A 27,864-nucleotide genomic window follows, 5' to 3' on the forward strand; every position below is an offset into this window, starting at 1 on the left:
TATGCTGATTTGACAGAAGTGGAATATATCAATTCATCCATTTTATAGTTCAAAGTAAATTTATTATTAAAGTACGCGGATGTCACCGTATATACCCTGAGCTTCATTTTCTTGCGGACACACTCAGTAAATCCAATAACATTAACAGAATCTATGAAATACTGCACCAACAGGGCAGACAACCACTGTACAAATTCAACAATCTGTGCAAATATAAAAGAAAAAAAATAAATAAGGAATAAATATTGAGATCATGAGATGAAGAGTCCTTTAAGTCCACAGGTTGTGGGAACAGTTCAGCAATGGGGCAAGTGAAGTTACCTCCTCTGACTCAAGAGCCTGTTGGTTGAGGGGTAGTAACTGTTCGTGAACCTGGTGGAGTGAGTCCTGAGGCTCCTGGCCGCAGTGGGAAGGGAGCATGGCCTGAACGCGTTCACTTGAGTTCTAAATACAAACCTTTACAGCAAGGGTTTGGAAAGGGGGAAGTCTCTCACTCGATAAAGATGCTTTATATTAGGAAAGAGATTGATATCTTTTGAAAAGAATATAAATACTGCATCTCCACCTGGGCCTGGACAGGATCAAAGAGCAAGCCAAGCATGAACACATTCACGTACTTGCTACACACACACAATAGGCGATCTGACAAGTCACTGTTAAAGCAGCCAGGTAGACGAATGTCATTGGTATGCATCCCAGCTGGAGTTTCCAGGATTGTATCTTGATGCCGAGGTTTTCCTTATCATTATTCCACAGGGCCAATCCTGGAAGTGATGTGGAATTCTTTGCTTCTGTTTTCCTTCCAACGTGTAGGAGGAAAACAAAAGCTAAGAATAGTATTTCTTTCTTTGACATTGTTTCCCCACTTCTTGAAAGAATAGCCTTGTTTCCGTCAACAGTATACCGACCTTGCAGACTCATTGCCATGATGTGTGGTTATAAATACCATTAGCAGGACTGTGTCCCTGACTTCCAAACGTTAACTCATTCATCCTGTAGTCCAGTCATTGTGAAATTGATCAGATGAGGTAGGGCATTCTGGGGGATATGTACATGCCTGGTGAAACAAGCAATCAGGATTGTTACAGATACTGAAAGATCCAATGTTCCCACCACAGAAAATGTCCTTTTCCCACAGTCAAAGGTTTCAGCCTTGGCAAAGAGGGGAGCCCAGGATTCATGGCCGGGACACGTGGCATAATCATCACGTGAGCCCCGGGGTCTGAGCAGCATCTCCGGGTTGCTCCCAGTGGCACACAGAGAAACAGACACCAAGGGAAAGATATACTTGCTGATCTGCCAGCAAATCGAGGGGGAATGCTGCCCGCTGTCACAGCCCAGCGTGCAGGAGTACGTTCTGAGGGGTAAGCAGGAGATCAGTGCGGCCCCCACAAGGGCTTGATGGGGAAGGAGCACAGTATAGGGTTTTGCTGCTACTGGAGAGGGTGGGGGCAGGCCAGCTGAGGAAGCCCCTCAATTATTGTAGTAGTGAATCAGCCCAGGGACTACATGAGGGGGCCAAAGTGCTATTGGTTTTATGGAAATATAATCAAACACTATCGAACACATTGCCTACAAATGTAAGAATGAAAACACATTGTATAGTTTACTCTTGTAATTTTTAAAATGATGATTAAAGTTTATTTTGGTTAAAAAAATGAAGTCCACAAAACAGGGCGCCATCATCACAGGAGCCCAGGGTGCACCATCACCAACAAAGCCTCCATTACAGGGCACCATCTCATCCTGGCACAGGGCACCTGCACTGCCTCAGTCCAGGATACAGGCACCCTCAACACCCGAGTCCAGGGTGTGTCCCAACAGCACCATTGTCTGATGCCAGGGTGTGGGCAGCTTCTTTGGTCAGCTCACAGTGTAGGTCACCATCACCACTTGATCCTGGGCTGTAAACTGGAACCTGAGCTAGAACGTCCGCGGTTTGATGCGTGGTATCTGGGAGGGCAGAGGGATAGAGCCAGAGTCATTGATCTACAGCACAGAAGCATACCCTTCGGCCCATCCAGTCCATGCTGAACCATTAATCTGTTTAGTCCCATCGACCTATACCCAGACCACAGCCCGCCACACCCCTTCCTTCCACGTATGTATCCAAATTTCTCTCAAACGCTGAAATCAAACGTGCGTCCACCATTTCCACTGGCTGCTTGTTCCACATTCTCTCACCCCTCTGAGTGAAGAAGTTTCCCCTCAAGTTCCCCTTAAAATTTCACCTTTCACTCTTAAGCTATGACCTCTTGTTCTAGTCTCACCAAACTTCAGTGGAAAAATCCTGCTTGCATTTACCCTATCCATACCCTTCATAATTTTATACCCCTCTCTCAACTCTCCCCTCAATCTCCTATACTCCAGGAATAAAGTCCTAACCTATTCAACCTTTCTCTATAACTCAGGTCCTCAAGTCCCAGCAACATACTTGTAAATTTTCTCTGCATTCATTCAATCTTTTTGATATCTCTTCTATAAATATGTGGCTAAAACTGGCCACAATACTCCATACTAGGCTTCACCCATGTCTTATACAACTTCAACATCATATCCAAGTCTTGTTTTCCATACTTTGATCTTTGAAGGCTAATGTGCCAAAAACTCTTTTGATAACAACCCCATCAATGTATAATGTATCACTTTCAAGTAATTATGGATCTGTATTCCCAGATCCCGTCCCTGTAAGTAGCTGGAATGTGGTCTTATGTGGTGGGGCTCTCCTCAGTACATGTCCTATTCTGATCTGTCTTCTCAAAGCGTAACACCTCACACTTGTCTGCATTCAATTCCATCTGCCATTTTTCAGCCCGCTCTTCAAGCCGGTCCAGATCCCGCTGCAAGCTCTGGTTGTCTTCCTCACTGACCGCTAAAACCTGCTGGATCTTTACCCAGCAAGATCCAGTGTAGTTCGTGGCACAGTGCTCCCCCACAATTGCACTGGAAGGTAGTCTGCAAACCTATGGTCCAGTGCTGAACCAGGACTTGAACCAGAAACCTTCGGCTGTAGAGGTGACTGTGTTGCCCACTTATCCAGAGTTGGTGGGCAAACTATCTCCACGTTTCAGCTATTGTGCAGGGTTCTGTGCACTTGCACAATGAGCAGTCGACTCTGTATTAGCATGGTTAATAACATAATTCATTGATTGTTTAATAAAAGTTCAATAATTCTTAATATAGCACACTGCAGCAAACAATGAATCTTCATTGTCCATTTGAATGCTCTGCCGGTTAATGAGTCCCTGTTGACTGCCACTGATGAATATATCTCAGCTCTGTGTGAAACTGACATGTACAAAGGTTCTGGACACTTTCGACGTAACCTCCTGACTCTGAGAATTTGCAGTTTCCCAGACCAGTTGGAACAAAGTGTCTATTTTTAAAATTTGCCGCAACCTTGCATCCCGCAGCATCAGAAACTGCTAGAGAACTCTGAGTCCCGTGCCTTCCACGGATACCTTCCCGAGAAGGTGGGCTGTCGCTTTTGAAGCTGATCTTCAGGAGGGATTATCCAGAGGCAATGAGTCAGGAGGTGGTCACTGACTAGATAAATGCATAATACATTAAAGCAGAATTGGCAATTCTCTCCTAACCCTCGATCCTGAACTCAGCTCCGCATTCCTGCATCTTCCTCATGGTCTTGTCTCAGGTTTTAACTGCTTTGCCTTCATTTATGAGCAGAAATCAGAGGTGTAGAGGGGACTTGGAATTCCTCATGTAGGATTCCCTCAAGATTAACTTGCAGCTTGAGTCTGTGGTGAGGAAGAACAAATGCCATGTTAGCATTCATTTTGAGAGGGCTCGAATACAAGAGCAAGGATGTGATGCTGAGGTGCTGGTGAGGCCTCACCCTGAGTGTTGTGAGCAGATTTGGGCCCCTCATCTTAGAAAGGAGGTGCTGGCGTAAAAGATGGGTCTGGAGTAAGTTCCTGAGAACAATCCCAGGAATGAAGGGATTAACATACAGCGCTGTGCAAAAGTCTTAGGGACACACTACTTCTGCACAGTACTGTATTTGTCAACGCGGAGCAGAGAGCGAGTTTGTAAGTCTTGCAGGAGCAAGCCATGAAAAAGTGACGCAACAGACTTTTAACACCATAAATCAGCGAGCTGCTTTGTTATGTCTCCCCTCTCGCTGTGAAACAGGAACACCTCTTTTTCCTTTTTTAGGGGGAGAGGGAGCCTGTGGTATGTTGAGTTACTGTGTGAATGAGTAGCCTTTAGGTTACTGCAGATATGTGTCTTTATTGTTGCTTTGCTGCAACTTGAGTGCTTGGTGGGGGGGGTGCTGACGCTTTTTTGCTAGTGGGGGTGGGGGGTTATCATTGCTTGTGTGTGGGTGGGAGGAGCTGGGGTTCTAACATTTAACAGTCATTCATTCTTTGGGGCACTCCTCTGTTTTCATTGATGTTTGCGAAGAAAAAGAATTTCAGCATGTATAATGTATACATTTCTCTGACATTAAATGTACTTTGAAACCTATATTGAATATTGGGAATGGTGAGGCTGCAGTGCCGTGGGAAGGGTGTAGAACAGGTGGCAGAGGTGGAGTGGCGCGATGGCAGGTACACCCAGCCTGACACACCAGGCAAGTCATTTGATTCCAAGCAACTAGTTTATTGATCATTACAAAATGTCTCTCTTGTCCCTCCTGCTCCCTTCCCCTTTTCCCAAGCATGATTCCCTTCTCACTGCCCCTTTCCCAAACTCAGTCCACGATAGAGTCCCATATTTATTGTCAGTCACATCTGTTGTGAAATTTGTTTTCTTTTGTGGCAGCAGTACAGTGCGATACATAAAATTACTGTTGTTCGTCCTTCGGAGTCGAAGATGACCACGACTTCTGTCGGGTGGAGGGTTTGTGACCGTGGGTCCGGAGGTGACTGGTGAGGCCAATCCGGGACCTGAAAGCTCGCCCACAAGTGGGACACATGAGGGTAGGTGCTGCAGTGGAAGTGGAGGTAGTTCGAGCCTTGCGCAAGACGCTTTTCCTCTGCGGTGCGTCTGATTTCTGCTGCATACGCTCCTTTAGTGGTCCTGCTCCACCAGGTTGGGTGGTCCAGAGCAAACGATTCCCAGCTACTGGGATTGATGTTGAGGTCTTTGAGGGACACTTTGAGGCAGTCTTTGAAATGTTTCTTCTGCCCTCCAACTGAGCACTTGCCCTGGCTCAGCTCTCCATACAGCCGCTGTTTTGGTAGTCGACTGTCAGACATCCTGACGATATGGCCAGACCATCTGGCTTGGGCTTTCTGTAGGAGGGTGTAGACACCGTGGGTGCTAGCCCGCTCCAGGACCTCTGTGGGGAGGTCTTAGGCACCTTAGCTATATATATGTGTGTGTGTGCCAGAGAGTTACACAATACTGTGAAGGATTGTTGACGGCCCTGGGCCTTTACTCACTGGAGCTTAGGAGAATGAGGGGTATGGGGGGATCGCTTTGAAAACTACTGAATATTGGAAGGCTTAAACAGAGTGGATGCTGAGAGGATGGTTTACATAGTGGGGGAGTCCAGCACCAGAGGGCACAGTCTTGGAATCCATGGATGCCATTGAGGGATTTCCTTAGTCAGAGAGTGGTGAACCTGTGGAGCTTAGTACACACACATGGCCATTGGTCATATTTAAGGTGGAGATTGGAAGTTTGAAAGGGCTTCAAGGTTATGGGAGAAGGCAGGAGGATGGGGCTGAGAGGGATTGTAATTCAGGCATGATGGAATAGTATAGTAGACTCAATGGGCCGAATGCCTAATTCTGCACCTATGGGCTTCTGGTCTAATGGTTTTACAAAGGCTATTCACCGTTGTTCACTGTTAGGTCTCAGCATGTACTCACCTGATACAGGGACTGGTAAGCAAGCTTGGATGGCCCTTCTCCCTACCTTTGCTTGTTTAAGAACACTAGGCAATACTTGTACTCGCACATCTGAAGACAGACAACTCAACACGCAGTGACTTAGAAACCTGCTCCATCTGGCTCTGTATTTCAACATTAACGGACATAGTTTTGTGCCTTATGGGGGAAGATTGGACAAGCTAGGCACTTATCCACTGGGACTTAGAACTGCCTGTCTGGACTTGATTGAAACAGATAAGAAAATCTTGAGGAAGGATGTGAAGATTTTTCCTCATGTGGGACTATCTAGATCTAGAAATCAATGTTTAAAAATAAAGGGCTACTCACTTAAGACAAAATGTTTATTTTATCTAAGAGGGCTATGGTTTTTTTTTTAAATTTCTTCCCCAAAAGGCAGTGGAAGCAGAGTTTCTGATTTATATCTTTGTGTGGAAAAGTAAGGGTCTTTGGATTTGGTCTATTGATTCTGTGTCTCTTTCCACAGATTCTGCCTGACCTGCTGACTGTTCTTAGCATTCTCAATTATTACCTCAAACTTTCAGCATCGGATATCTCGTTGGTTTTCATTTACAGTGTGATAAGAGGGATCCGCTCGTCAAACTTCTTGTTCTTGACACAGTCTGATAAGGCTGAAACCATGCAGAAAAGAAATTCACAAACTACAGAATAAGGAACTGTTTGGGGAAAGGCAATTATTGCAAAGCTCAGGCTGTTACTTGAAAGCGGCTTGACAGTGTCAGCAGCAATGTGAAGCAAAGTCATCACATTCATCTCAAATAAAGCTTTTCATGCTCCTTTTGTATTAACCTAATTTAACCCCAGAGATGGCATGACGTTTAGTAATTAAAGGATGTTTAGATGGTTGAAAAAACAAACTGAGTTGTTTGGATACATGCGGCTAGTTGTAATTTTAGGCTAATAGGAAAACCAAGATGTGAAATATGAAAATGTCACTGGCAAAGAGAAATGCTAACAGTGGGAAACATTTATTCACAGAGTTCAGGGAAAATACTTCCCACTGAAAAGGAAGGATACAACATGGATGAGTGAAATTTTAAACAAGGCAGAATGCAGAGTGAAGAGTCAGCAAAGGAGGAGGCTGACTTTTAGGAAAACTGATGGATTAGGAAAAAAGCCAAAAGAAATTAATAGCAAGCCAAACAGAAAATGCAAAACTAAACATGATGAATCTAAAAGGTAAAAACTAGAAGAGGTGCTTAAGGATAACATCCCATAATGATGGTGGAATAGCAAACGTTATGAATAATTACATTTGTTTGATACACCCAAAGTAACAGTGGACATGACATCAGGAACATAAAGACATTTAAGACTGAAAAGTGAGATATGATTTAAAAACAATTAATCAGAGGAAGATAACAAGGGCCTGGACGATTACATGCACTGATATATAAAAAAAATGTTACAGTGGTGGTAGCTGATCTCTGCATGCTAATAAATTCTGTGGAGAATGAGATGAAATGCAGAGGGTTAATGTGGTTCCTACATATAAAAAGATAAACTGAATCTTCTTGGGAAAGACAAGGAAAACTGACTTTACATTGAAGATGAATGAGATGGTTTTGTCTCATTTAAGCTGTAACATTTTGATTATGTAATAGGAGAGTATCTGGGTTCTGCAGGTTTGAAGGAGAGTAGGGAAAGGGAAAGTTACATTTGAGAAACCTTTGCTGAATTATTTTCTCTTATTTTGGAACTTATAGTCATCTTGCTATGTCTGCACAGTACTGATGCTGCAAAACTACAAATTTTACAGCATTTCAGTGACTCTGATAAGAGGAGAAAGGCAGTTTAGTAGATGTAGTTATTAGCATTTTTAAGTGTCTTCAACTGCATTTTGCAAACTCATAACGAAGAGTCAGTGTGTAAGTTGCAGAATGGTTAACAACATATCTACAAAAAGTCAAACACTGGTGGGGGTTAAACATTGGCCCCTTTTGGAAAGAGCAGGTCCTCATTGAATGGGGAGCAATGATCATTGTCATTATTTGCAATAAAGATGGACTTCGGAATTGGAAGTAAAATTGGGCACCAGGTTGATGATATCAAGTAGGGGTATTGGTGCACTGTAGTTAATACAGATGATGACTGCAAAAGAAGGTTTGGGGGCATTAATAAATCTGCTCAAGTGGGAAATGCAGACCCAGGTGAGCTGGGATATCCTTGGAAGGACGAATAAGATTCTAACTGGGATGGACAAATTGTGGGATTTGGAGGTACGAAGTATGTAAGGATCTCACTATTTCTGGAACCACTGATGTGTGAAAAAGAAACCTAAATGATACAAGAGGGAGGGATAGGAATAGAAGAATATAGAACATAGAACACTACAGTCCCTTTGGACCACAATGTTGTGCCAGCTTTTTAACATACACTAATGCTTCCCTGTATCTTTCTATCATCCATGTGCCTATCTAAGAGTTTCTTAAATGTCCCTAATGTATCTGCCTCTACCACCAGGGTGCTCCGTGCCCACCACTCTCTGTATAAAAACATAACTGCGACATCTGTGGAGTGAGGGACGCTTCTGTACCAAATGGGTGGAGCTGTAAGAGCCAATTTGTCTGCACGTCATTAGAGTCGAAGAGCCCTACAGCTTCGACCAGACGTTCAGCCCAACTTGACTGTGCTGACCTAGCTGCTGAACTGAGCTAGTCCTGTTTTCTTGCATTTGGCCATATCACTCTGAAACTTTCTCACCATGTATCTGCCCAAATGCCTTTAAAAAGTTATAATTATACCCACCTTCACCACTCCCTCTGGCAGCTCGTCCCATATACTCACTACCCTCTGTGTGAAAGAGCTTCCCCCTCCAGCCTCTTTTAAATTTGCTCCTCTCACTTAAACCCTTGCCCTCTAGTTTGGCTATTCATCTTGATTATGCCCCTCATGACTTTATGAATCTCTGTAAGGTGTTAACAGCAGTGGGGAACTCCCCTGTGTTTGCATCCGGTGGTCAGCCGAGGCAGGTTACCCAAGGCACCACTATATCAGGTTTTACTTGATATCCAGGCACGCTCTCTATGAAGAGTGGCCAGGGACACCAGATTTGGAAAGCGGCCAAACATCATGTTTCTGTAGCTATAAGGCAACAGGGACGTGACTCCAGACTAACAACGAAGAAGGTGACTCAGAACCTCTGATGTAACAGGGAGCCTCGAGAGTTGCCAAGAAAAATATCAAAATCCAAGTTGCAGCAAAATGACCGAAACTCATAAGTCGGGTTACGGCTTTGAACTCCCGCTAATGATGTGTAATCCTATGCTGTGCGTTTATTTATTTTCCTGATTCTCACTACCCGTGCTGGCGTTCAGTGGGCTTTGTGAGTTGTGGGCCTGTGGAAATTCAGCTCACTGGAACGAGAAATAACTTCCACATCTTGAGGATGTTCGAACAACATGAAAGAGAGGAAAATAAACAATAATCCCCTCGGCGTCACGTTTATTTTTTTTTCTTTTATGTTTGTTCAGAGCACCTGAATCGTAGAAAATTAGTCATACAGAGGAGCATTCTGTGTATCCCAGCAGTAGAGAACGAACTTAGCAGCCTAATTGCACCTTCCAGCTCCGGGCTCTTAGTCCTGTAGGTCATGGATCTTCAAGTATACTTGGTGAGGTAGTTAGCGTAATGCTTTCCAGAGTCACTGGGTTTCAATTCCTGCTGCAGTCTGCAAGGGGTGTGCACTTTCCCCGTGACCATGTGGGTTTCCTCTGGGTGCTCTGGTTTCCTCCCACATTCCAAAGCTATACGAGTTAAGGTTAATGAGTTGTGGCCATGTTCTGTTGTCACTGGAAGCCTGGGGCCCCATGCTGGTCGTTGATGCAAACAACACACTTCACTGTATGTCTTGATGTACATATAACAATCTAAGCTATTCTTCAATCGTATCTTTAAAGGAGTACTGTTGAGGGTTCCTATTTCCACCACCTGTTCAGGCAGCGAGTACTGAACCTCAGCACCCTCCATGTGGATCTTTTTTCTCTTCTCTAATCCCTTCCCCTTTAATTTTAATCCATTACCACTTACTTTTGAGCTGCTCAGTTAAGGGAAAAAGACCCGACCTATTCACTGTCTCAGGCCCCTCATAATTTTATACACCTGAATTAAGTTTCTCTTCTGCTCCGAAGAAAATAACTCAGGCCTGTCTAATTTTTCCTCAGGGCTACAATTCTCCCATCCTGGGGACATCCTCGTCTCCTCAGTCACCAGTCACTAAGAGATCAGCCACCTTTCCATTTGACTGCCCTGCTCAAATGTTCTGTGTCTCTTGGATAACAAAGGATAGCATCCCATGTTCCCTTTAAGGAATTTATTGATACATTAAATCTGAGCCATGTGTATTATCACCGTCTTTATGGTGTGAAATTTGCAGTTTTGTGGCAGCAGGTTAGTGCAAAGACATAAAATGACTACTAAATAAAGATACTTCCGTTTCACCACACCATTTAATATCCTGCTGGCTATTGTATAGAGTGGGTTCTGGTTAATTCAAGACCAGTCTATTTTGGCCCAATTAAGTGGCTGTTCCAATTAGATGAAGTTTCATGGAAACAGTTAAAAGGTGTAAAAAAGACAAACTAATGTTTAACTGAATAACAAACCATGTATTTCAATGGTTTCAATGGTACTTCAATAAATTGGAACATTACCAATACCTCTACAGTCCTATAAAACTGTGCATTCTAGTTAACGACGGAGGAATTCATCTGCTGTGTTCTTTTGATTGACAGTAAATGAACAAAACCAGCGCAAACACCGAGTCCAGATAATGGACTGCCTTCATACAATGCTTTAGACGATTGCATCCTCCAAATCTTCATTTTCATTATAGCATTCAAGATGACTGTCAAAAGCTTCGTAACTCCTAACTTGTTGAAGTAGTGAAATTGTCTAATTTTCACTCCCGGCTGTTTCCAGCATCTCCAAGCCTGAATGCTTGAAACCCTGGTGAGCAAAACAGTTCTGAATTGTCTTACTGCTTATTTCTTGCCAACTATCAGTGACAAAAATCACTGCTTTTTAAACACAAACATGCACAACTGATGCTATTTGAAAACGGATCCCTCTAAGCATGGTGCAGTGTCTAACGGCCAAGGAAGTGCACGCGACTGATGCAAGTCTCCTGCCCCAGTTAGGTGGCAGAGGGTCCCAAATTAACAAAGGGAATCCTGGCTATTTTCTCAATTTGGTTTTTGTTCTTTAAGAGTTGTCTGAAATAAACATTTGCCCTCATTAACCAATGTAATCACTGTATGTATTCCCTTCCCTGATGGCGTGTCTCTAAACACTTCTCTGCATCAAATTCCATTTGCCTCTTTTCCATTCAGTTGACCAGACCATCCATACCTTTCTGCAATATTTAGCTTTTCTCCTGTCAATCACACAATTGGGTTCTGCGTCTTAGACCGCTTTAGAGCATAGAACAGTACAGCACGTGAACGGGCCCTTCGGCCCGCAATGACTGTGCTGTACAAGGTGTAAATTTCACCCCACCCACCCCGGACGTTCCTTCTTCTCCCCTCTTCCATCAGGCAGAAGATACAAAATCATGCCCCGCCAGGCTGATGGACAGCTTCTACCTGCTCTCGTTAGTCCTGATGATGAGATGGACTTTGGTCTCATAATCTACCTTGTTTCAACCTTTGAACTTTGTTTTTTACCCGCACCGCACTTTCTCACCAGCTTTTACTGTTTGATTTTCTTTTTGCTTTGTTTAGAGATTGAGCTAGGTAACAGGGCTTTTGAACCCATTGAGCCTGTGCTGCCCAGTTAACCCACTAACACACAATGTGGGAGGGAACTGGAGCACCCAGAGAAAACCCATTGCTATTGTTTCACTTTATTCTAGCTAGCTCAAAGCTCTGCGCATAAACAGTATACAATACAAGCCGTATCTTGGTACATGTGACAATATTAATCCAACACCAATAAACCTCATCTCTGTGGGGGTGGTGAATCTGGGGGTCGGGCTTAGCTAATGAGCTGTGAGGTAAATAAAGTAGGTTAGGGTAGGGTTAGTGTTAATGGGTGCCGGGTGGTCAGTATGGACTCAGTGGGCCGAAGAGCCTGTTACGCTGTTAGCTCTTCTTCAGCTCTCTATCAAGTCCTGGTTAATGATTCGATGGGTGGCAGCTCTGTGGGAGAAAAGGGCTTGTTAATGAGAGAGGTCAGAGGAGAATGGGCAGATTGGTTCAAGCCAACAGGATGGTAACAGTAACTTTATTAGGTACAGGAGGTTCAGAATAAAATGGCCATTGAAAGTGTATATAAAATATCTCTGTGTGTATGTATATATATCAGTGTGTGCATCTATAGCCGATTCCATGACACTCTCACTGAATTCAGGACACCTACACAATGCTGTATCAAGAAGGCAGCATCAAGCATCCCCATTATGCCCTCTTCTTGCTGCTGCCTTTGGGCAGGAGGGACAGAAGCCTGAAATCCCTCACCTTCAGGTTCAGGAACAGCAACTGCCCTACCACCATCGTGTTCCTGAACTGACCTGTACAACCCCGCCTCAGCAACGGAACACTACAGACCACCTATCGCACCGCCATGGAGTTGTCTCTGATAGGTTTGTTTTTGCCCGATCTGTTTTGATGCACTCTAATGCCTTCTATCTTCACTGCTCTGCATGATTTACGCTCTGCATGCTATCTGTATCTACGTGCCCGTGATGTTACTGCAAAGCAAGCTTTTCGTTGTACCTGTACCTCACTGTATTGCCAATGCGACCTGACTCAAACAAAAACCTGTATTCGTGATGCACCAGAAAACTTTCTCAGTGGCACGTCATAACGAACACTCACTCCTCCCACTCCCCCTCCTTCCCACAGCACTCCTCTCCTGCTAAACCAGCGTCAGACACTCCAAGAACCCCATACCTCAAATCGCTGCGTCCCACCTGTCCTGCCACTCCTCCCCAACTTCCCCACAAACCCCAAGCTTTCTCAAGGCAGCGAGCGAAACCCGCTCAAAGCAGGCATAGTCCTGACACCCTTCGAGGAGTTAAAAACTGCCATGGATGAAACAGATAGGAGCAGAAACGAAGCTTTCCTGCCCAGTTGCTGGTCAGCTATTTCACGTTAAATGTTCAAAGTTCAAAGTGAATTTACATCACCATATACTATCCTGAGATTAACTTTCTTGCAGGCATTTACAGAAAAAATATAATATAATTTATGAAAAATATCGGACATGGACAAAGACAAAAGTGACCAAAGTGCAAAAGGAGAAAAGCTGTATGAATAAAAATATACTGGGAGCACGAGCCCAAAGGGTCCTTGAAATTGAGTCCATAGGTCGCAGAATCAGTTCAAAGGTGAGGTGAGTGAGGTTATCTACAGCAGCCCGATGGTTTTAGGGTAATATCTATTCCTGACCCAAATGGAGGGAGACAAAGGGCTTCAGTGTCTCCTGCTTGATAGTAGTAGTGAGAGGAGAGCGTGGCCTGGGTGCTGGGACAGGGTCTGTGATGACTGATGCCGTTTTCTTGTGGCAGTACTGAAGAGCGTGGAGGATTTTTCCTGTGATGAACTGGCTGCATCCAGCACTTTCTGCAGGCTTTCCCGTTTCTGGACACGGCAAGGGAATGATGCAGCCAGTCAGGATTCCCCACACAATGCTGAATTGAAACCAACTTCTAAAAGCAGAGGCTCTGTTGTGTCTTCGTTGTGGGGGCACTGACAGGTACGTGCAGGTCCCAGGACAGATCAAGCACCCAAAGTCAGACAAAGTTCAGAGCTTCTCTCGACATTGCTGAAGAACCTCAGGTGAACCTTGATTCATTCTGGAGCAGTATAAACCGAGAAGGAGCAGGCAAGTGGAAGAGTGCCAGTGTTCAGGGTGAGCCACAGGAATCTTGGAAACTGCTGATCGTATTGGGATGTTCTTACTACGAAACTATTCGCCAATTCTTTGACTCAGCAAGTACCATAACTCTGACCAATCCTAATCTAATCGTCACCATTCACAATGACCCAAATATACCCGATCACTGTTTACACCCTGATATCCCCCTCACCATTCACTGTAACAACCTGATATACCCCTCAAAATTCACTGTAACACTGATATACCCCTCACCGTTCACTGTAACGCTGATATACCCCTCACCATTCACTGTAACACCCTGATATACCATCACAAATCACTGTAACACTGATATACCCTCATCATTCACTGTTACACTGATATACCCCTCAGCATTCACTGTAACATCCTGATATACCCCTCATCATTCACTGTTTACACCCAGATATACCCCTCACCATTCAGTACCACCCTGATATACCCCTCACCATTCATTGTAACACTGATATACCCCTCACCATTCATTGTAACACTGATATACCCCTCACCATTCAGTACCACCCTGATATACCCCTCACCATTCATTGTAACACTGATATACCCCTCACCATTCACTGTAACACCCTGTAACTGTAACGGCAGGAGTCCGCGGGCGAGCGGGCAGGAGTCCGTGCCAGGAAAAAGGCAAGTCCTAGCTGGCCGGCTCTCCCGTCCATTCTGCTCTCCGATGGACATTAAATTGCACCATGAAATACTTGACAGGAGTACAGAAATGGTTGGAATCCTGGATGACGCCATTCAGCTGTTTACTTATGTAACAGATTTTCCCCCAAGCCATCAGACTACCAACCTACTGACCTCTGTGGTGCCTATTGTCTTGTTTATTATTTATTGCAATGCCTGCACTGTTTTGTGTACTTTATGCAGTTCTGGGTAGGTCTGTAGTCTAGTGTAGTTTTTGTGTCGGTTTATGCAGTTCAATAGACAATAGGTGCAGGAGTAGGCCATTCTGCCCTTCGAGCCAGCACCGCCATTCAATGTGATCATGGCTGATCATCCACAATCATTACCCCTTTCCTGCCTTCTCCCCATATCCCTTCACTCCGCTATCTTTAAGAGCTCTACCTAACTCTTTCTTGAAAGCATCCAGAGAATTGGCCTCCACTGCCTTCTGAGGCAGAGCATTCCACAGATCCACAACTCTCTGGGTGAAAAAGTTTTTCCTCAACTCTGTTCTAAATGGCCTACCCCTTATTCTTAAACTGTGGCCTTTGGTTCTGGACTCCCCCAACATCGGGAACATTTTTCCTGCCTCTAGTGTGTCCAATCCCTTAATAATCTTATACGTCTCAATCAGATCCCCTCTGATCAGATCCTTCTAAATTCCAGTGTATACAAGCCCAGTTGCTCCAATCTTTGAACATATGACAGTTCCGCCATCCTGGGAATTAACCTTGTGAACCTACACTGCACTCCCTCAATAGCAAGAATGGCCTTCCTCAAATTTGGAGACCAAAACTGAACACAATACTACAGGTGTGGTTTCACCAGGGCCCTGTACAGCTGCAGAAGGACTTCTTTGCTCCTATACTCAACTCCCCTTGTTATGAAGGCCAACATGCCATTAGCTTTCTTCACTGCCTGCTGTACCTGCATGCTTACTTTCAGTGACTGATGAACAAGGACACCTAGATCTCGTTGTACTTCCCCTTTTCCTAACTTGACACCATTCAGATAGTAATCTGCCTTCCTGTTCTTGCCACCAAAGTGGATAACCTCACAATCATCCACATTAAACTGCATCTGCCATGTATTTGCCCACTCACCTAACCTGTCCAAGTCACCTGCATTCTCATAACATCCTCCTCATATTTCACACTACTACCCAGCTTTGTGTCATCTGCAAATTTGCTAATGTTACTTTTAATCCCTTCATCTAATTCATTAATGTATATTGTAAATAGCTGCAGTCCCAGCACCGAGCCTTGCAGTACCCCACAAATCACTGCCTGCCATTCCGAAAAGGACCCGTTAATCCCTACTCTTTGTTTCCTGTCTGCCAACCAATTTTCTATCCATGTGAGTACCCTACTCCCAATACCATGTGCTCTAATTTTGCCCACTAATCTCCTATGTGGGACCTTATCAAATGCATTCTGAAAGTCCAGGTACATTACATCCACTGGCTCTCCCTTGTCCATTTTCATGGTTACATCCTCAAAAAATTCCTGAAGATTGGTCAATCATGATTTCCCCTTCGTAAATGAATGCTGACTTGGACCGATCCTGTTACTGTTATCCAAATGTGCCGTTATTTCATCTTTTATAATTGACTCCAGCATCTTCCCCACCACTGATGTCAAGCTAACTGGTCTATAATTCCATTTTCTCTCTCCCTCCTTTCTTAAAGAATAGGATAACATTAGCTACCCTCCAATCCTCAGGAACTGATCCTGAATCTATAGAACACTGGAAAATGATTACCAATTCTTCCACGATTTCTAGAGCCACCTCCTCAAGTACCCTGGGATGCAGACCATCAGGCCCTGGGCATTTATTGGCCTTCAGTCCCATCAGTCTTCCCCACACCATTTTCTGCCTAATGTGAATTTCCTTCAGTTCCTCCATTACCCTAGGTCCTCTGGCCACTATTACATCTGGGAGATTGTCTGTGTCCTCCCTAGTGAAGACAGATCCAAAGTACCTGTTCAACTCCTCTGCCATTTCCTTGTTCCCCATAATAAATTCACCTGTTTCTGCCTTCAAGGGCCTAACTTTGGTCTTAACTAATTTTTTCCTCTTCACATACCTAAAGAAGCTTTTACTATCCTCCTTTATATTCTTGGCTAGCTTACCTTCGTACCTCATCTTTTCTCCCTGTATTGCCTTTTTAGTAATCTTCTGTTGTTCTTTAAAAGTTTCCCAATCCTCTGGCTTCCCGCTCATCTTTGCTGTTATACTTCTTCTCTTTTATTTTTATACTGTCCTTGACTTCCCTTGTCAGTCACGGTCACCCCTTACTCCCCTCAGAATCTTTCTTCCTCTTTGGAATGAACTGATCCTGCACCTTCTGTATTATTCCCAGAAATACCTTCCATTGTTGTTCCACTGTCATCCCTGCGAGAGTATCCTTCCAGTCAACTTTGGCTAGTTCATCCCTCATGGCTCCATGGTCCCCTATGTCCAACTGTGATACTCACACATCCGATTTTCCCTTCTCCTTCTCAAATTGTAGATTAAAACTTATCATATTATGGTCACTACCTCCTAATGGCTCCTTTACCTTGAGTTCCCCTCCGGTTCATTACATAATACGAGATCCAGAATTGCCTTCTCCCTGGTAGGCTCCAGTACAAGCTCTTCTAAGAATCCATCTCGGAGGCACTCCACAAACTCCCTTTCTTGGGGTCCAGTACCATTCTGATTCTCCCAGTCTACCTGCATGTTGAAATCCCCCATTACAACCGTAGTATTACCTTTGCGACATGCTAATTTTAGCTCTTGATTCAACTTGCACCCTATATCCTGGCTACTATTTGGGGGCCAGTAGAAAGCTCCCATTAGGGTCTTTTTGCCCTTACAATTTCTCAGTTCTATCCATACTGATTCTATGTCACCCCTCGCAAGGGACTGAATTTCATTCCTCACCAGCAGAGCCACCACACCCCCTCTGCCCACCTGTCTGTCCTTTCGATAGGACATATACCCTTGAATATTCGTTTCCCAGCCCTGGTCCTCTTGCAGCCATGTATCTGTTATTCCTACAACATCATACTTGCCATTTTCTAACTGAGCCTCAAGCTCATCCACTTTATTTCTTATACTTCGTGCATTCATATATAATACTTTTAATCTATTACTCCTCTCGTGTAGTGTAGTCTCCTCTTCAGTGTAGTTTTTGTATTGTTCATGTAGCACCATGGTCCTGAAAAACGTCTCGTTTTCACTGTGTACTGTACCAGCAGTTATGGTCGAAATGACAATAAAAAGTGACTTGACTTGACTTGACCAAACCATTCACTGTGACCCTGATATACCCCTCACCATTCACTGTGACCCTGATATACCCCTCACCATTCACTGTGACCCTGATATACCCCACACCATTCACTGTGACCCTGATATACCCCTCACCATTCACTGTGACCCTGATATACCCCTCACCATTCACTGTGACCCTGATATACCCCACACCATTCACTGTGAGCCTGATATACCCCTCACCATTCACTGTGACCCTGATATACCCCTCACCATTCACTGTGACCCTGATATACCCCACACCATTCACTGTGACCCTGATATACCCCACACCATTCACTGTGAGCCTGATATACCCCTCACCATTCACTGTGACCCTGATATACCCCTCACCATTCACTGTGACCCTGATATACCCCACACCATTCACTGTGACCCTGATATACCCCTCACCATTCACTGTGACCCTGATATACCCCTCACCATTCACTGTGACCCTGATATACCCCACACCATTCACTGTGACCCTGATATACCCCTCACCATTCACTGTGACCCTGATATACCCCACACCATTCACTGTGACCCTGATATACCCCTCACCATTCACTGTGACCCTGATATACCCCTCACCATTCACTGTGACCCTGATATACCCCTCACCATTTATTGTGACACTGATATACTCCTCACCATTCACTGTGACCCTGATATACCCCTCTCCATTTATTGTGACACTGATATACCCCTCACCATTCACTGTGACCCTGATATACCCCTCACCATTCACTGTGACCCTGATATACCCCTCACCATTTATTGTGACACTGATATACCCCTCACCATTCACTGTGACCCTGATATACCCCTCACCATTCACTGTGACCCTGATATACCCCTCTCCATTTATTGTGACACTGATATACCCCTCACCATTCACTGTGACCCTGATATACCCCTCACCATTCACTGTGACCCTGATATACCCCTCACCATTTATTGTGACACTGATATACCCCTCACCATTCACTGTGACTCTGATATACCCCTCACCATTCACTGTGACCCTGATATACCCCTCACCATTTATTGTGACACTGATATACCCCTCACCATTCACTGTGACCCTGATATACCCCACACCATTCACTGAGACCCTGATATACCCCTCACCATTCACTGTGACCCTGATATACCCCTCACCATTCACTGAGACCCTGATATACCCCACACCATTCACTGTGACCCTGATATACCCCTCACCATTCACTGTGACCCTGATATACCCCTCATCATTCACTGTGACCCTGATATACCCCTCACCATTCACTGTGACCCTGATATACCCCTCACCATTTATTGTGACACTGATATACCCCTCACCATTCACTGTGACCCTGATATACCCCACACCATTCACTGAGACCCTGATATACCCCTCACCATTCACTGTGACCCTGATATACCCCTCACCATTCACTGAGACCCTGATATACCCCACACCATTCACTGTGACCCTGATATACCCCTCACCATTCACTGTGACCCTGATATACCCCTCATCATTTATTGTGACACTGATGTATCCCTCACCAAGTCAGGTCAAGGGAGAAAGAGGTGTCCGAGTTTCACAGCGAGAGGGGTGACATAACAGAACAACTCACTGATTGATGGTGTTAAAAGTCTGTTGCGTCATTTCTTCCGAGCTCTGCTCGAAGAACTCGGGTCTCTGGGCACACGGCCAGCAGCCAGATCACTGCTTCTGATCTTCCATCTCCCATAACACACGGATTCCCTGCGGAGACACCACCCTCCAGCCCGCCCACCTCCGGAGCCACGAAATCCTGGAACCTTGAAGGCGTGCTAGTCTTCTACGCCGCGTCCTTGTCGTATCTAATAGTGGCCAGTTGTGAGATCCCAAGAGTGGATCCCACTCTCAGAAACAACCGAAGTCAGCGTGTGCCTCCAGGTCAGGGTCTTCAAAAGAACCCTGAAAGGGAAAAATAGAGATATTAAAGATGGAAATAGAGCTGTTTCCGAAGAAGCAAGCACAGGAGTCGCCATTACGTGCCATCGTTCTCCTATTGTGATCTTCGTGTGAATTTATTTGAATAAAGTAATTGTATTTTCCAGAGTATTTGCAGGAGCAAGATGCCGTGCTAATGTTGCAACAGCCACAATACTTTCTATTATATTTGTGGTGAGTATACACTTAAATCTCAAAGACAGAGCCTGTCTCCTCTTATTAACAAAACCCATCAGCTCTACTTTGGGTATAAATCTGGTGACCAAGACGGAGCCTGGACTACTCACACTTGTTGCACACACTAGGCACTGTCGATGTTAGAGCTTGGTCAGAGGTAATCGGAAGTTAACGTAGTTCACTGGCCCAATGATATGGTGAAGCAGAAGGAACTTGAGATAGGTTGCTACTTCTATCTGAAGCTACCAGAGGCATGGAGTCTGGAGGAGACTGAGGAAGACGCCATGATGCATGAATCAGGAACAGAAAACAACACTGATACTAACACAGATTTTTAATGCTTTATGTTGAGTGAGCCTCATCTGATATCTCAATCTGAGTTTAATGACCTGGTCAGAGACTTGGGTTTGTCAAATGCAAAAGTGTAACTATCGAGTTCAAGTCTGCAAGGATGGAATTTGCTGTCACCAGGCGCAGTTTTCCATGAAGGATTTTGATATTTGAGACAGATGTTTCCCAGAATAACTGATGCCAAAATTCTCAAATCAAACAGGCAAATCAATGACAGGCAACATGAAGAACTTCGAGTGAGACAGGAGAAAATTGCATGGAAGGCATTCACGTATACTGCCGAAAATTTTTATTGGCAAGTACAAAGCACCAAACTGCCAGCAACTGTTTGACAACATGCTTCATGCACACAAAACCATAAAGTTCAGCATGTCACTAAAGATTCATTTTCTGTAGAACTACATCAGCACCATTCGATAATTAAGTGCATTATATTCAATAAAGCTTAATTTCTTGTTTCTCCAAATTCCTACATGATACAGGCAGTCTGAACATATATTTGTGTTCAGCTTCAAGCTGTCTAGAATAAACAAAAATAATTCTGAGGAAGCAATATAAAGTCACAGAATCAGTCCATTCAGCCCATCTGGTCTATGACAAACCATTTAACCTTCCATCGACCTATATAGCCCTCCATACACCCTCCCATCCATGTACCTATCCAAACTTCTTTTAAATGTTGAAATCGAACCTGCATGCACCACTTCTGCCAGCAGCTCGCTCAACACTCTAACAACCCTCTGAGTGAAGACTTTCAGAAAAATTTTCTGTCCAGTGTAATAATACATAAATAAGGAATAAATATTGAGAACATGAGATGAAGAGTCCTTGAAAGTGAGTCCATTTGTTGTTGGAACATTTCAATGATTGAGCAGGTGAAGTTGAGTGAAGCTATCCTCTTTGGTTCAGGAGCCTGATGGTCGAGGAATAGTAATGGTTCCTGAACCTGGTGTGTGGGTCCTGAGGCTCCTGTACCTGCTTCCTGATGCCAGCAACGAGAAGAGAGCATGGCCTGGGTGGAGGGGTTCCCTGGTGATGGATGCTGCTTTCTTGTGCTAAAGTTTCATGTAGATGTGCCCCGTAGTTGGGAGGGCTTTTCCTGTGATGGACTGGGCTGTGCACACTACTTTTTGTAGGGCATTGGTGTTTCCATACCAGGCTGTGATGCAGCCAGTCAATATACTCTCCACCCCACGTCTATAGAAGTTTGTCAGTTTAGATGTCAAACAGAATCTTCACAAACTCCTAAGGAAGTAGAGGCACTGCCATGATTTCCTCGTAATTGCACTGATGTACTGGGCCCAGAACAGGTCCCCTAAATAACTGGGCCCAGAACAGGTCCCCTAAATAATATCACCAAGGAATTTAAATCCGATCATCCAATGAGGACTGGCTCGTGGACCTCTGGTTTCCTCCTGAAATCAATAATCAGCTGACATTGGGTAAGAGGTTGTGGTTATGGCACCACTCAGTCAGATTTTCAATCCCCATCCTATTTATCCCTCTGAAATAATCTACATCTCACACCTCAGGGTGTTTATCAGTGTAATACACTGAAGGATATTGCGGCCAGCATTTGGTCCATGATGATAGACGAGAAAGACTTATCTCAGCTGATCATTTTATTGTAACAAGCTCAACAACACAGAAGCTCAGAGAAAACAAACTCAGTCACAGGGGGGGCAATTATTACACACCTCAATTACACTCGGAATGGCCTACAGACACTCAGGCTGTATAACCCAGCTAAAATGTAGCAATAAATGAACTTGACCATCTTATTACAACAAGAACAATAAGTAGCGCTGGCCACTGGGAATACTGGGGCGAGCTGTCCACCATGCTGAGGGGTCAGAGGTCTCTGGCAACCCCAGAGTCCACGACAAAGTCCAGCAGTCCCAGTGGAGGTTGATGCCATCCCCCGGGGCACGCAGGGGTGTCTGTAGCCACTCCAGGAGAGGCAGGGCACCTGGAGGTTTACTTTCTTCCCTCAGCCTCGGCCAAGGTCCGATAGGGTGCCGGCAGGTCCCGGAGCAGCACGACTGCCTTTCGCTCCTCAGGCAGCGGCTGCTGGTACCCCGCGGCAGAGATGTGGCCGGGCACCTCCCCGGCCCCTTCCAGCGGCTTCCAAGCTGAGGCGATAGTCCCTTCATCTGGGTGGGCCGGTACACCCACATTCAGACCCCACAGTAACATCCTGCGGGCATCCTGAGCGCATTTTTGGCAGCTGCCAGTTGTGCTTAGCTTCTGCCAAGCCTCATCATGAACAGCCCGCAGGTACCCCAACCCGTCCTACCCGGGCAGCTCTGGCTCAGGGTGTGGGGGCGGGGGGAACACCAGACCCACCCCGCCTGCGCGTTCCTGCCCAAACATGAGCATACCCCGGTGCTGTCCTGAACTGCCCCGATACTAGGTATAGGTAGGTGGTGATCCCCATCACACTGGTACAGGCTGACGAGGATGAGCTGTGGGTTAAAACGCTCTGCCAGCCCTTCGCTTTGCGGCTGAGGGGGGGGGGGGGTCGTGTTTTGGTGATTCCCAGCCGTCTGCAGACCTCACCAAACACCTGCGCCTCAGACTTGCACTCTGGTCTCTGCAGAGTTCCTCAGGGGCACTGAAACAGCAGACGGACTCCTCGACTCTCTCAGCGGTGGAGGGAGCGCTCTGGTCTGGCCACTCTGAGAAGTAGACCACGGTCACGAGAGTGTAACGGTTCCCAGCAAGAGGCCCAGGATGTCCACCTCCGCTGGAGCCCCCACCGGGTACTGCTGCACTGGCGGCCCGTGTAAAAATCACAACAGCGCACGGACAGTTCCACGTCCCGCCTGCACCCAGACCAACAGAAACCTTGGTGCAGCTTGCCCAACGTCTTTTCAACCCTGAATGGACCAACCTACCCCCCCCCCCAGCCCGTGCACCATCATGGCATGGAGTACCCGGGGGTCCCCAGCTGCTGGAGATGTCTGTCGCCATCGCTGGAACAGCAACCCGTCACTCACCTCCAGCCTGCTTCACTGAGAGTAAAGGCTTTTGTTCTTGCATCTAAGACCATAAGACAGAGCAGAATTGGGCCATTTGGCCCATCAAGTCTGCCTCACCATTCAATCATGGCTGATCGGTTTTATCCCCTCCTCAGCCCACTCCCTGGCCTTCACCCCATAACCTTTGACATTGTGTCTACTCTAGAACCTGGCAATCTCAGCCTTAAATACACCCAATGACCCGGCCTCCACAGCTGCCTGTGGTAATACAGATTCATCACCCTCTGGCTGAAGAAATTTCTCCGCAATGGATGCCTCTCTATCCTGAGGCTGTGTCCTCTGGTCCTAGACTCCCCCAACATGGGAAATATCCTTTCCACATTTACTCTGTCTAGGCCTTTCTCCTTTGTTATAGTAACTGCACTTAATTCTCTTCCCTCACACCCCTCAACATCTGGCACATTGCTTGTGTCTTCCACAGTGAAGACTGTTGCAAATCACTCACTTAGTTCATCTGCTGTCTGCTTGTCCCCCATTATTATTTCTCCGGCCTCATCTTCTAGCGGTCCTATATCCACTGTCTTCTCTCTTACTTTTTACATATTTGAAAAAGCTTTTACTATCCACTTTGATGTTATTTGCTAGCTTGCTTTCATATTTCATCTTTTCCCTCCTAATAATTTTTTTTTGCTTTGTTGTATGCCCTCTCTTTTGCTTTTACTTTAGCTTTGACTTCCTGCTGCCAAACTAGTTTAACCCTTCCCCAACAGCTCTAACAAACCTGCCCGCAAGAATATTGGTCCCCAGTGGGACCAGGTGCAGCACATCACTTTTGAAGAGGTCATACCTCCCCCAGAAAAGATCCCAATGATTCAAGAGCCTGAAGCCCTGCCCCCTGCACCAGCTTCTCAGCCATGCATTTATCTGCCAAATCATCCAACCTGTATAGGGCAGGGAACTCTGCTCAGCCGCCCCCTCCCCCGGGTGTCACTTTCCTGCTTGCTGCCCAGCAGGAGGTCCGCCTCACTGCCGACTGCCACCTGAAGGGCCGCCACTGCCAGTTGCCCCGGCTCCGCTCTTCGAGGGTCTCAGGCAGAGCTGCCTGCCCGGTGTTTCCCGATGGCTTGACGTGCTGTGGTGTGGTGCTGGTGCGGGGCAGCCCCAGGTCCCATGGCCTGCCTCACCACACTGGTAGCGGAGATCACTCCACGGCACGCAGTGAGGCCGGAATGGGAGTGACTGGACCTGTCTCACGGGCTCCTCCACCTCGGTGCCACAAGCCCAAGCTCACAGCATGCTGGAACCTCGGGAGGCTGAAGTTCCCCCTGCCCTCTCCGCCTCAGCTAGCGATGCTGGTGATGACAGGCGAGCATGCTGCTGAAGGTGCTCTGGCATCAGTGCCTGCACAAAGGTGGGCAAACTCTTCCTAGGCCACGGGGGTGTGGAGGGGACAGGTTAGCCATGCCAAGCGCTATGGTGGAAATCTGCTTCCTCCTGCACGGCGCCACCTGTTGTCCAGTCCTCCCCTCGCTGCTTCCTCCAATGGCCTCTGCTTCCTCGAAACGCCACTCCAGAGCTGCTACGAGGGCCTGTAATCACGCTGCTCAGCTGGCGTTAGGCCTCCTTCCTGCACCCGGGGAAGGTGCACTGGCATTTCGGTCGGGCTCCACCCATTGTGCCACACAGCAACCTTGACTTGTGCCAGGTAAGTTGTATCTGGGGAACTTCAGGCTGAACCTTGTGGGTCCCAGCAGCTCTCCTCTTTCTCCAGCGGTGTTGGTGGTGTCTGCCGCGGTCTGTCCTCCCACGGCCGTGGCAGCTTGTGTTCCTGGCGTGGTCCACAATGGAGACGGGTGCCCTAGGCTGGGGAGCCCGGGTGTTCACACCCCATCGGGGTTCCCTGGTGAAGACGCAATGTTCAGTTCCCAGATTCTTCCTCCAGGTTGGCATCTCTTTATCAGGAGCCCGGCCTGGGGCACGGCGGATGCCTATGTAATGCGCTTGTTCACATCTCTACTGTTATGCTGTAGGTATTTCATTTAACAGCAATGTTCTGCTTTCGGCCTGTTGAAGATGAGAGATGATGTGGAGTGTGTGACGTCCAGTTAGCTGGAGGTTTTCTTGCTGAGGGACAATAAGCTTGGTCTTGGTTTTTTTTCTGTTCGTCGGGAGATGAAGAGAGGAGACACCGGGGAGAACCGGTTGTAGCATACGATCCGGTGGGAGACCCGTGGTTCGAGTGACGTTAGGAAGGTGGTGTAGGTGTTCATGTTGACTGAGGGCCCAGTGAGTGAGTGACAGGGAAGTTCAAGATGAGCTCCAACTTGTGGACATTTGACTGTTTCAATAGAATGGGCCCTTTTCTTTTTGCTATTCTTTAATAACTCTTTTAGTTAAGATTCATAAATATAATTCCTTTAATCGCAAGCAGTGTACTGTCTGTTAATTCATGTCACTAATTTGTAACAGGTTAGCATATCACACATCATCCACACAAACCGGGGATGAGCCGCCTTAATCTCACGAGTCTGACGGGACTTGAGAGTGTCTTTCCTAGACTTACCCAGACAAGGAAACCAGGGTGTTTCATGGACTACTCAGACCCTTGACTTATCCCCCAGGTTTTAAGGCACTCTATCTGATGTCATAGTTCTTTACTTTCAGCATCAACTTCTAATCGCACCCCTGACACCGATGTGGTGAGCACTCGGTCCATAATGACAGAGGCAAGAAGCTCGTTTAGCACAACTACTGTTTTTATTGCAGCAGGCACAATAACAGACAGCGCCATCGTTCGGTGAGAACCCCCTCAGTCACAGACCGATGGGGGAGGTGTTCATTCAGACAGGGTGGCCCACAAACACCCAGGCAAACCACTGTACAACCTGAGCTAAGTTGTAACAACAAATGAACTGGAACATCTCATCATAACTCTACCAAACACACACACCACAGAGGTATTTTAAAACAAGAGCAGTAAGTTGCACTGACACTAGGAATGCTGGGGTGAGCTGTCGACCGCACTCCTGGAATGCCGGAGTACATTAATGAGGGCTGAGGGCTTAATCGGCATGATTCAATGAACACTCAGGTACTTGCTGAGTCAAATTATTGGCAAACATGGGATCAGCCTTTCCCATAATTCCTAGTTCAGCCAGAGAATACCAGCCTGTTCACTAACAAGCATGCCCCTGGAATTAAACGGAATAAAGCAGAGATAAACTATCCACGGCCTCCTCTATTGTCAAAATTAATCCAAACTCAGGTTGGAGGAACAACACCTTATATACTGGCTGGGTAGCCTCCAACCTGATGGCATGAACATTGATTTCTCTAACTTCCGTTAATGTCCCTCCTCCCCTTCTTACCCCATCCCTGACATATTTAGTTGTTTGCCTGTTCTCCATCTCCCTCTGGTGTTTCGCCCCCCACCTCCTTTCTTTCTCCTGAGGCCTCCCGTCCCATGATCCTTTCCCTTCTCCAGCTCTGTATCACTTTCGTCAATCACCTTTCCAGCTCTTAGCTTCATCCCACCCCCTCCGGTCTTCTCCTATCATTTCGCATTTCCTCCTCCCCCCACTACTTTCAAATTTCTTACTATCTTTCCTTTCGGTTAGTCCTGACGAAGGGTCTTGGTCTGAAACGTCGACAGCGCTTCTCCCTATAGGTGCTGCCGGGCCTGCCGCGTTCCACCAGCATTTTGTGTGTGTTGTTGTTTGAATTTCCAGCATCTGCAGATTTCCTCGTATAAACTCCCAGTACTGCTTTCTGCATCCCACCCTGAGACTGTGAATCCTCACGCATTCCCACTGTTCCCCGCTCTATCGAAGTGATGTCACTGTGGTCCAGAAAGCACAGGGCTGCATAATGCAATCTGTCTTGCGTGAGCTGGTTTCATCAGGTCACTGCATTTCGGCTCTTTGTACCTCCAGGTTTGGGAGAAGGTAATCCAGACTGCTGAATCGCTGTTGCTGGACAGTAGATTAAAACTTTGGTAGAAAGTACAAGAGATTTGTATCACTAGAACATAGAACAGTACAACACAGATAAAGGTCCTTGGGCTCACAGTATTAATACTGAACATGATGCCAAATTAAACTAAATCTTTTCTGACTGCACGTAATCCAAATCCCTTCATTCTCCGTGTGTTTATGTGTCTGAAGCCTTCTTAAATGCCGCCAGTATAGCTGCTTTCTCCACTATCTTTGGCAACCTTTTCCAGAACCTGCTAATCTCCTTTAAACTCCCCCCCCCTCACTCTAAATGCACGCGCTCCGGGATTTTACATTGCTGCCCTGGGAGCTGATTCTGTCTGCCTGCCATAACTACACCTCTCTTAGGTCCCCCCTCAGCCTCTGATCCAAGCGACCCAAGTTTGTCCGACCTCCCCTTGTTGCACATACCCTCTGATCTGGGTCGCATCCTGGCCAGCCTGGTCTGCACACACTCCAACGTCTCCACAACTTCCCTGTACTGGGGTGATCAGAACTACACATGATACTCCGAGAGCCCTTTACAAGCTCTGGACGCCCCAAGTTACCTCCCAAACTAACAGAATGCTTTCTGCATTGAGGCCACCTTCATAATCTTGGAGAAACAGCGGCTAATTTGCCCTACTGTCCTGTTTATTATTTATTGTGATGCCTGCACTGTT

At 46.2% G+C, this 27,864-nt stretch overlaps 1 long non-coding RNA gene across 2 annotated transcripts; it reads right to left on the bottom strand.

The window, feature by feature from the left end:
- Positions 1-1,657: 1,657 nt before the first annotated feature.
- On the bottom strand, positions 1,658-27,219 carry LOC132383232 (uncharacterized). 2 transcript variants are annotated; one of them, XR_009508575.1, is made up of 4 exons: positions 26,809-27,219; positions 19,340-19,665; positions 6,388-6,487; positions 1,658-1,953 (listed from the first exon to the last, which is right to left on the bottom strand). It is a non-coding gene; the product is annotated as an uncharacterized LOC132383232 (long non-coding RNA). The 2 variants fall into 2 exon arrangements; XR_009508576.1 differs by lacking the exon at positions 6,388-6,487.
- Positions 27,220-27,864: the final 645 nt, after the last annotated feature.

Source organism: Hypanus sabinus, chromosome 29, assembly GCF_030144855.1.
Source record: "Hypanus sabinus isolate sHypSab1 chromosome 29, sHypSab1.hap1, whole genome shotgun sequence".
Lineage (NCBI taxonomy): Eukaryota > Metazoa > Chordata > Chondrichthyes > Myliobatiformes > Dasyatidae > Hypanus > Hypanus sabinus.